The sequence below is a fragment of the Centruroides sculpturatus genome, unplaced genomic scaffold (genome assembly GCF_000671375.1).
Source record: "Centruroides sculpturatus isolate CEXI.00-Female unplaced genomic scaffold, Cexi_2.0 scaffold948, whole genome shotgun sequence".
In the NCBI taxonomy this organism is placed as follows: domain Eukaryota; kingdom Metazoa; phylum Arthropoda; class Arachnida; order Scorpiones; family Buthidae; genus Centruroides; species Centruroides sculpturatus.
Window position 1 is genome coordinate 118,969 of NW_019385420.1, and position 12,076 is coordinate 131,044.

Sequence of the window (12,076 nt, forward strand, 5' to 3'; positions counted from 1 at the left end):
TGATAAGACACATCAAAAATTTAACAAAGACTGTAGCTAAGTTTACTGGCATAATTAGGAAAATACAGGACTTTCTGAATATAAATACGATAATATGACTAGGCTATATCACACCTGTATAGAACCGAAAATTCAATATTGCATAATTATATGGGGAATTACATCCGATTATATCGCAAACCAATTACAAATACAACAAAATCATCTAATGAGAGCCATTTTTAAATTAAAGTACTATGAATCAATCTCCTATTGTTCAAATAGAAAAAATTGACAACATACAAACTTTATATGCAAAACAAAGTATGCTTTTCTCTTTTAAATTTATAAAGTCATCTCTTAATTAAATATTATAGAAAATCATCGCAGGAAGGGAAACTACTGTAATCGTCAAAATTATAACTTCTTAAAACCCTCTACAAAACTTTCAATAGGATTAACCGCTCCAGCTTTCCAAATGATAAAATACTGGAATTTGTTACATAGAGATAACTGACAAGAAGAAATTTAAATCAAACATAAAAACAACCTCTTCAAAGTAGAAATGTTATAACAGGTAAATCAACGTATATGCATTTTTGCATTAAAACGCAAAAATGAATTTTTTGTTTTTTTTTTCCTCTGTTGTTTTCGTTCGTTTATCTTGTATTTTTTCTGGCACTTGAAAAAGGCCAACGGGCTTCAGTGTCTTTTGAGATTAAAGATTAAAGAGAATCACTATTTTCAAGTTCTACATGAATTCCTTGTTCTGTCAGTTTTTGAAGATCGTCGTTGGCGAGGCTCTCGCCACAAACTTGCAATAATAACGCCTCAATATCCTGCTCATTTACATCTCCTAGTCTTGCTGTATTGATTAGGTTGACAATTTGGTCAAATATAGATTCTTCTCGTGAGAACCCTTGGACACCTCCAGCCATAACTTCTTCCATACTTCGTTCATGCATTCATCAATTAATTCTTGCCAAGCGATGTCGGGAATTTTTCGGGGATGGTCCGTCCGGATATGTCGGGCCCCGTCCCTCACCATTGTAGGCCTGTCCGAACACATAATAGACTTTCTAAAAGGTCTTTTTAGTGCCCACATGGAGGAAAGAGTTTTAAAAAAGTGTTTTTTAAGTTATATAAAATTAATATAATATCAATGTTTTCGAATGTAACGAATAACGTATTAAATTTCGTTTATGTTCGGTGTTTAATTTTTAACAAATATTCGAATAAATAAATCATTTTGCAAATACTGTATTCTATTCGTTTTTCTTTTTGTAATTTTATGTAATTAAGAAGATTTGACCTAATAATTTGCGAAATATATTTAAGAATTATGCATCTTTTCTTCATAGTTTTAGCAATGCCCTTTTTTTAGGATAATTGAGATAATCAATAATAATTATGAGTCATAAATAGATATTTAATGACGTGGATTATAAAGTATGATAAATGCAATCAGATGCATATCATTCTGTAATACAGTAATTGATTATGTAATTATATGTCTTATGCATACTGGATTTTAGGTAATGATAGTGACTTTTATCGTTATAATCTATGTAACTGTATATATATTAATGTATAGATATCTAAGTAAATACGTTGCACATAAGAGAATTAAGAGAATTTCAGAAATTAAGGAACGAATCAAGAATTCAAACTGATTAGTCAAATTAAATTAGAAATAAAATGTTTCAAATACAAAATTTAAAAATTTCTAGAAAATAAAAGTTTAATTTATAAGTTTAAAAGATAAATTTCTTTGTTTTTCTTATTGAATCAGCTTAATTAAATTATAATTTTAATATATTTCTAAAAGTAAAACAAAAAAAGCTGTTATTTGATCGTATTTTTTGAGAATGTGAGGTATGAATGGCCTCACTCCACCATATACATTACTACAGTGCACGCAACACATCATGATTAAATTCTACATTTAGTTATGCTTATCATGTCCAGGGTGGGGAGGATGGTGGAGATAGACTACCACCTAAAACATTATTAAAATTCATCGGACTTAGGTATGTCCTCAAAGTTTCAGCCTTCTATCTTATTGAAGGCTTAAACTTTCCATATCGATGGAATTTTAGTTGCAAGATTTTAGGGCATACAAAATAATTTAAATAAAAGTGTTTGAAAAGGAAAGTAATATACATAATTTTTAAATTAAATTTAATAAGTGCAGAATACTATAATTAGAGTTTCTTCGTTCTATTAACCAAGTCTTTTAGCTATAATAATAATAAGAAAGTACGTTTAACTAGTCAGGCCTATTTTTAAAATCAATTTTAAAATTACTATTTAAACATAAATAATAACTTAATTAAAATGGTATCAATTTTTAAACAATTAATTTACAAAAAATTATGAATTGAACAAATAAGATATATAATTTAAATACCTTCATTAGTAAATACTATTGAAACAATATTCAATAAGATCAAAAGGCGAAGTATTCGTTCAGTCATTTCAAGTCAAACATGTAATGAAGAATCTTATTTTCAACTTCAACTTTTATACTAAAATCCGTTTGTTCTAAGCAGGTGGCTTTAACATTCCATAGATTTACTTCAGGATTTGCATATCTATATGTTTCTTATTTTTATGTTTTATTTTGAATATTTTAAAATATAATTCTTAAAATTTTTGGCTTAATTTAATTTTTTCGTTATAATTATTAAATTCTCATATTTATGAAATACATTCGAACTTCCGTTAACTGCTGCCTTAAAGTTGGCCATTATTGAAGGCTATGCTATCTATTTTTTCAGGAATTTTTTTTATTAGAATAAAAATGCATACAAAATAACCTCCAAACAATGGTCACTCCCAACCTCGGCCATTTCAAATCTCTCAACAACTACCACTCCTTCAAAATGACGCACAGAAAATGCAATGTTCAAAATTAGTCATTATCGATAAGATAGCTAATTTAGCTACGGGCTTTTCATACGTAAAATTAAATTGTTTCTTAAAAATATCAAGGACTAACTAAGTTTAACATTGTAGAGAAATGTTTAAAAAAAAATTGTATAAAGAAAGGTCCTTCTCGAACGTGCCGAGAACTCCTAAAAACACAATATTGTATACTACGACTTACGTTAAAATATGTAAAGAAGAAGTTTTATGCCAGGAGTTATAATAAAAAAATTCACCGCCAAGGACTAGGTACGTTTTAGGTAATTTTTAAGAAGAATTTAAAGAATTTTTAAAATTATCTCTTCAATTTTTACTAACTGCATAATTTTCAGCTCATTTGTCAACAACAGCTCCCATTTTTTTATGTTCCCGTCAGTAGTCGTTGTTCAGAGGTTGGATTGTGTATCATTCAGAACAAGTAAGTTTTTTTTTTTTTTTTTAATATTATGAGTGTATAAAGTATTTGTTAGCTAAGTTAATATATGATTATTTATTAAATTTTAATATAATTGATTTTACAAAATATATTAAATTTACAAATAGGTGCTGCATCAAGTATTTATTTTTATATTCAGTGATAAAAATACATATAGATTCCATTTTTATGTTATAATTATGCTACATGCCTAATTATTGTTTGGACTAGCCGGTTTTTTTCTTGCTTTGGTTACTTCTTCTCCTACCGCTTCTTCCTCTTTTTTTCATTCTTTTTCCTCTTCTTCTTCTTCTTCTTCTTGCTGCTTCTTCACCTTCAGGATACTCGGAAGGTTCACCACCACCACCACCACCACCACCATCACCACCTCCGCCGCCAGCACCTCCTCCACCTCCTCCACCTCCCCAACAGCGCTTGACTCGACGATGATTCACATTTTCAATCGTTTGTTCTGACGATTCTATTGCAAATAATTATAATAACGACAATAATAGCAATTATTCAAAATAAAATAAAATAAAACGAAAAATAAGAATTTCAATAAATGTATTTTATTTATTTAGTAAAACTATGCCTTGATGTAGGACTTTAATGAGATCGTGCTTCGCATTGACAAAATAATCAATCATTAATTCAGAAAAATGGCAATAACTTTTATATATTTTAATTTTAAACATCCAAACTACCAAATTCTAGTAAAATTAAATTTTAAAAATGTCTGCTAATTATAAAACATTTATAGATTCGTACCTTCACGGCATAAAACTATTACAAGAATACAGAGTACGACCAGAACAACAAATGCTCTTCTTTTCATTTTTTACATCGCAACCACGTTTGCTCTTGTATTTGTATGCTGTTCTTAGTTCCTTATTAGTTCTTTGCAGGTGAAAAATTACGTGACTTCATTATCTTTTCATTTAAATTCCACACTTCCTGTAAATTTTTAGTTNGAGTGTATAAAGTATTTGTTAGCTAAGTTAATATATGATTATTTATTAAATTTTAATATAATTGATTTTACAAAATATATTAAATTTACAAATAGGTGCTGCATCAAGTATTTATTTTTATATTCAGTGATAAAAATACATATAGATTCCATTTTTATGTTATAATTATGCTACATGCCTAATTATTGTTTGGACTAGCCGGTTTTTTTCTTGCTTTGGTTACTTCTTCTCCTACCGCTTCTTCCTCTTTTTTTCATTCTTTTTCCTCTTCTTCTTCTTCTTCTTCTTGCTGCTTCTTCACCTTCAGGATACTCGGAAGGTTCACCACCACCACCACCACCACCACCATCACCACCTCCGCCGCCAGCACCTCCTCCACCTCCTCCACCTCCCCAACAGCGCTTGACTCGACGATGATTCACATTTTCAATCGTTTGTTCTGACGATTCTATTGCAAATAATTATAATAACGACAATAATAGCAATTATTCAAAATAAAATAAAATAAAACGAAAAATAAGAATTTCAATAAATGTATTTTATTTATTTAGTAAAACTATGCCTTGATGTAGGACTTTAATGAGATCGTGCTTCGCATTGACAAAATAATCAATCATTAATTCAGAAAAATGGCAATAACTTTTATATATTTTAATTTTAAACATCCAAACTACCAAATTCTAGTAAAATTAAATTTTAAAAATGTCTGCTAATTATAAAACATTTATAGATTCGTACCTTCACGGCATAAAACTATTACAAGAATACAGAGTACGACCAGAACAACAAATGCTCTTCTTTTCATTTTTTACATCGCAACCACGTTTGCTCTTGTATTTGTATGCTGTTCTTAGTTCCTTATTAGTTCTTTGCAGGTGAAAAATTACGTGACTTCATTATCTTTTCATTTAAATTCCACACTTCCTGTAAATTTTTAGTTTTAGTATAGATTTCTTATGTAAACGTTTCATGTTTCAGTTGCAAGATATTCAAGTTAAAATAATTTTTTAAATTAATTTCTTATAGCAATTATGAAATAAGTTGCAATATTTTGATTAACAGGACTTAAAACCGATGTTTATTTATCAATTAGTTAATTGAAGATAGAATAAAATTTTAAGTGATTTAAAATATTAGAAGAAAGTTAACAGAAAACGAAAAATCACTTTAAATGTCATTTTAGAACTTTTTCCAAACAGAATAAATTAATAAGTAAAATTTAATCAAGTAATTCCGTATGTAAGCATATAAAAATTTTACCAATTTCGTATATTCGAATGCATGTTAATATATGCACGTTACGACTAAAGCCCGTGAATCGGAGCTTGAAATATTAACCGATAACGTTAACCTTATCCAAGTCTTTTTATTAAAGCAAGTAGTAATCTATTAATTTTGAACTTTATTCGTACAAAGCGCGCTTTATCCAAGTCATAAACGGACAAAGCTGACATTATCCAAAAACTAAAAGATGAAACAAGAACAAAACTTAAAATTTACGATATATCTGGACAATGTGGAGGCTATCCACAGTTGTTTAAATGGAGCTGAGTAGCCTATAGACATCGCGTTTTTACAGGCATAAGCATTCCGTTTTTAATCATTCGTACATGAATATTAGGAACATGGTCAGATTTCAAGCCAATTGACCATATGACGACGATTTTTTCATGTCTGGTGATTTTTCATGTCTATAATAAACTTCTTATCAAACACTTATAAATTTTAGGGCAGTATTGAATTAATAAATACAATTGAAGACAAACAAAAATATCGGCATCATAAAAATCACGTCTACGCTCAGAGAATCATGTAAAAGCATACTGTAACACTACCTTTTATTTGATAAGTGCCACAAAAGATTTTCGTTCAATTGTATCTATTATTATAACCAACCACCGATATAAGCTAATTAGTACAGTTAGATGCATTAAATTTTTTATAATAAAAAGTATGTTGTTTTCAATTGTTTTGTAGAGGATATACAGTATGTACAGGTGACGCAAAAGCAGGGTGAAAGAATTGCTATAACATGAATTATAGCGGAGCATGTAGTGAAATCGTGATGTCTTTTTTTTATAATAATAAATAATACAAAAGTAATTTTTAATAACATCTCATAAGAGATGGAGCCACAACAATTTTAACTTTGAGCATTTATCATAGTATTTTTTAAATTTAAATATTTTTTAAAATGGAGATTTCTATCATAGTATAAGTGGTTAACAGGCCGGATGGCGAGCGATTGGTCTGGGAGACCCGGAATCGAATTCGGACAGGTCTAAAAATCCCCAGGAATTTTTGGGGGAATGGTCCGACTGGATATGTCGGCCTCCGTCTCTCGCTATCCGACTGCTCCATTGTAGACCTGGCCGAACCCATAATGGGCTTGCTAATAGAGGCTCTCTTAGTGCCCACAGGGCGGAAAAAGTTTTAAAAAAGTATAAATCGTTCAAAATGTACTAAACGCTTGTTCTGTACGTTTTGAAAAGCTGTGGATAAAAAAAATGTTACAGGCAGAAATCGCAAAAAAAAGAAAAGAAAAATTGTAGAATACTCGAGAAATCGTGATAAATCTCAACGTATTCCAAATAAGCATTGTTGAAACACCTTTCGTCGTCTTTCTAAGACGACGAATGATTATAAATGCATAATGTTTGAGTTTGCATGCGTTAATTAAGTATAAACACAAATTGGATTGAATATCGTTGAGCATCAGGAAATCGTTTAAAAAAAACAAGAATTCAGGATTTTATATTTTGATCTAAAAAAAATAAGTAAAAGCTTTCATTTAACACAAAAACAGCAATAACTTGAAGTTTCAGAGCACTAATTGGGATTTTAGTATCAACTCAGTAACAGCAGCAACTCGAGAACTGTGTTAATGGAAATAGTAATAACTAGGGTTTCTCTGTGTGTATCAATTTATTGAGAATGGAATAATATTTTAATTTTGTATTGTTTTAAAATTATTTAAGCTGCAATAAATTGAAAGATAAAAAAATCAAGCAACGAGAGTTGCGTAACTTTCCTGGCTGTTATGATGAGTTTTTATTTTAAAAATCTTTTATATTATTAAGCGAAAATAAAATTGTGTATGTGTGGTGTCATCTGTTATCAAATTTTATTATAAAAATTTTTATATTTTTAATTTCTATAAAATGGCAAAAGGCTTAATTTTGAGGGTAGATTGAGTTTTATAAAAACATGTAAATATTAATAACGAATAAAATCCTCATTAAGTCCTACCCCTCTCGAGATACATGACTCCCCTCTATCTCCCCACCCTCTCGACTTTTTATCACCAAATTTTAACAGTACTAATGTCCCGCATATACAAGCCACCATGCCAAATTTCGTTTCTTTATCTTTATCCCATTCTGAGATATTAATCGAAATAGACGTCAACACATCACACACACATACTGTACATACATATTCACAGAATTTTTACAGGTATTTTTTATTTTCAATATTTGGATTAAGGAAAGCTCAAAACGTGGATATTTGCAAAATACTTGAAGGGTCAAATTTGACACGATTCCCATACTTTTCTTTGATATGCAACTTATACAAAACAACCGGAAAAGTAAAAAAGAAGAAAAATGCTTTCAGTACTTCATGTTTAACTCTAAGCTCTGAGTTTATTGGAATGTCCTCAATTTGAGGTTTTTAAATATTACTATATTTTATCATAGCTTAATTTAATGTACTGTTTACATGCATTTATAAACATTTGTATATATATTTGTATTGGTGCTGTACTTATCTGAGGAAACGCAAAATTGAGATACGCTTCTCCATATAATAATTCAAATAATGCTTACTTATTTTAGCAATAAACTTAATAATAGATTTTAAGTTACAATAATATATTTTATAATGTAATTTATTCTTGTATATTATTTATTCATTTCAAAGGTATCTGTAAAAAGAAAAATATTATAGCGATCTCCATGAACTATTTCAGGTTCGTGATATTCGGTTTACAAATCGAGTTTGGAGTCTGGCAGCTAGATTTACATTTGCACATAACGCACGTATAGAATATCAAAGTTTTCTTAAATAACCAATAAAACTCCATTGTATATTACAGTATACGTGATTGGTTATTTGAAAAACATTACATGAAAGTTGAAACCCGGCCTAATAGATTCTCCGAGGTCTTTATATTTTTATTGCTATGAATTTTTGCTTTTCAAATAATTCACAAAATTTTCTATTCAATGTTATTTATCAATAAAATATTCTTTCGTTTATTTATTAAAATTTAAATTATAATAATTTAACATTAATTTAATGAAGAAACACTATACGAATGCATTCAGCTTATATAGACTCTTTTCCCATTCGTCTCTTGTTTTAAATTAATATAAAAACAATAACTGAATATTTTTAATATAAATTTGTTCCAATTTATTAACGTATAATTTTTTATAGATAAAAACAATTTATCTTTTATACATTACACAAAATATACTTTTATTATAAATTAAACTATGGGTCTACTGATATAGCAAGCATTTTAAACGTTTTAATTTTTGGAATTTTAGGATTTTTAGAACGTAATTACAATTAAACTGTATTTATTTAATACAGATATCCTACATTTATGTTTGCTGTATTATTTCTATATTAGAATTAACAAAATAAAAACTTCACAAAAAGTATTACATTAATTATTGTTGACGAAAAATATAAAATATTGCTTAAATTACATTTTAATATTATTATTTTTGTAGCTACAATTAAAATGTTGTTAAACAATCCTTTTTCATAGAAACTATTCAGAAGTTGATATATTGCTTATTAAATTTCTATAATTCCTATTCGGTCAGTATAATTTAAATGATCTTATTGTACTGATTTCAAAATTACAGCCTTGAATTTATGCAATGCTTATTTCCTTGAAAACACGGTTTATAAAGAGAACGAGGAAGAAAATATCGTGAAAACAATTCACCTGTGTAAATTAAACATGTGATCACGACAATTAAACCGAATATTTAAGGCCAAAATTCAGTAATGCAGTAGGAAAAATGGGGCAAATGATTGTGTACAGTCTGATAAGTTTAATTGTACTAACTACAGTTTTTGGAGATAATGGTATGTATTAAAATTACGTTTATAATAAAATGGTAATATCATAACTTTAATAGAAAGCAATAGAAAAAGTTTAGTCATATAATTTTAATTATTAATTTAAATCATTAATTTTCTTAATATTTTTTTAATATTAATAATCTAAGCTTCTAAAATATAAATCTTAGTATATATAATCATGTTTATACATGGAAGATTGTTTTATTTATTAATAAAGAAAGTCATTCTATTAATATACGATTAAAATCAATTGTTCTCTAGATGAAGTCTCATTAGAAAATAAGTATAGGCTAATAGGCTAGGTAGAGACTTGTTAACGACAAATTTTAATTCTAAATCTCATTTCGAATCAAAATTTATATTCATATATTATAGTTATAGATATTGTAAATGTTAATAGATTTATCTAATCTTGATCTTGGTTTATTTTGAGTGGAGTCGTTGTTCTGGCGATAATTCGAAATCTATTATCGCTGTATACAATTTGTAAACCTTCTATAATGTCAACTATTTTATCTATGTTAATTTTTCTGTTAAATATTTTTACGAAGTTTTGTTTCTACAATGTTCTAAATTATAGTATACTTAATTAAATTTACTTAATTATTAATACTTAATTAATTTGACTATGCAATTTACAGACATTCCTGTTGAAGAAAGAAAAGTTTATAGGATTAAACGCTGTGGTATTTTCATTTTTGGTGGACCCGGACAAGGAGGAGGTGGAGGCGGAGGCGGAGGCGGAGGTGGGCCGGAAGCAGGAGGTAACCCAGGTGCAGGAGGTCCACCAAGTGGTGGAAATCCCAACGCACGACAGATGAGTGGAAATATGATGGGAGGAAATGCAATGGGAATAGAAGCATGGCAATCTATGATTCAAAATTTTATGAAAACATTAATGGAAAATGCCAGGAAATATTTTGGTTCTTAAATTTCCATCAATTTAATTCATTAAATAGTTCAAATCAAATTTATATGAATATATATTCAATGTAATTATAAGGGACTGTCCGCATTTTTCTTGGAATTTTTACTCCCCTCACCGATTGCCCCAGTTTGTCCAAGTATCCGTAACCCCTCCTCTCTTCGGACGTTCAACAAAACTCAACCTTTCCTCAAAATATTTACCACTTTATGAATAATGAAATGTATAAACTGTATAAAATGTAATGAAATAAAACAATAGTCCATTGAGGTCAACCTTTCCCTTCCTCTTGTCCGATCTTGTCTTACTTGTCATAACCTTCTCTCTCCCTCCCAGTGTGGACGTCATTTATGGACAGCCCCTAATTATAATTACATTGATTTATTTCCATTAATATAAATTATAATAAAATATAAAAATATTGTCATTTCAATAAATCGATCTTTATCTGTTTAGAAGTCAAATGATTTTTCAATTTGTTGTTTGTAAAATAATTTACTATAAACTATTCTTAATGGAAAAATTAAAAATTTTAGTTTATATGATATAAATTAAAATTTTTAAGGGACGTATGTTAAATTTACAGATTTTAGTGTATATTTTAAAGTTTTATGCAGATTCTAGAAATTTCATTTTTACATTTAAAATTTCTAATGTGTGCAACATTTATTGTGATAAATCACATGATTATATTCATAAAAAATTGAGCATATTTATTTTTTTNAGTAAAAAATCTATAGTATATTACTCAATGTTGTAATTAAATGCCAGTAGACATCTAGAAGACATTTAGAAATCTAGCACCTCATTGATGATTTAGTGAACGAAAACGAGATTCAATGAATTAATCATTAGGTTGGCATCACACTGAATCACACAAGAGAGTCTTAGACACTTTGAGGCAAGACAAAACCGCCTGAAACAGAGTAAAACGGTGTTTTTATCGTATTGAAAGGGACGCCGCACACTGGATCAGTCATCTTGTCTGAGACAGTTTTAGTCATGATTAGTTAAAAAGACGATGGTAGCTTGAGCTTCGTTGTGTCTGATATGTGTATCAGACAGACTGTTGTGTGCATGCCAGCCAGAGCAAGCGCACAAGTAATCCAAACAAAATTGAAGTTGACGGTGGAACGTTGTCGGTGTTGGTACAAGAAAGACCACTTATAATTTTCTTCTGAAGGCTCCAGTTCGAAAATGATAGTGAAAACTTTGAAAGTAATGACCAGTGATGCAAGAAATATATATAATTTCATTGTACTGCAGGCCTCACAAAATTATTAATAATAAAATAAGGAATGCAAACTTTTTAATAAAAAGTTTTTTTTCATATTTCGTCTTTTAGTTTTCAAACTTTTGATCCTGTTTTACTATTTTACTCCATTAAACAATTAGCAACTTAGTACTGGCTTTTTGTTTCAGACACATTGACTAATCTGGTGCGATGCTAAACTGTCAAATGCTTCAGACAAAACGTCTTGACTAAGTCTGTCTTGTCTGATCCAGTGTCGTGCAGGCATTAATGTGAATGACTCATAAAAGTTCTGTTCACTTAAAAGAATTGCTTCGCTTATCTACACACAACATTTGATAATAGCAATGTTATTTGCAATACAAAATCATAAATTCAGTAATTTACAGACGCCAAAAGGTTATCTAATATTTATGGTAACGTTTATTTGTATTTATTTACACTATATAAATTTGTACATGATTAACAAAATATTATATGATTATACGAGTATATCATAT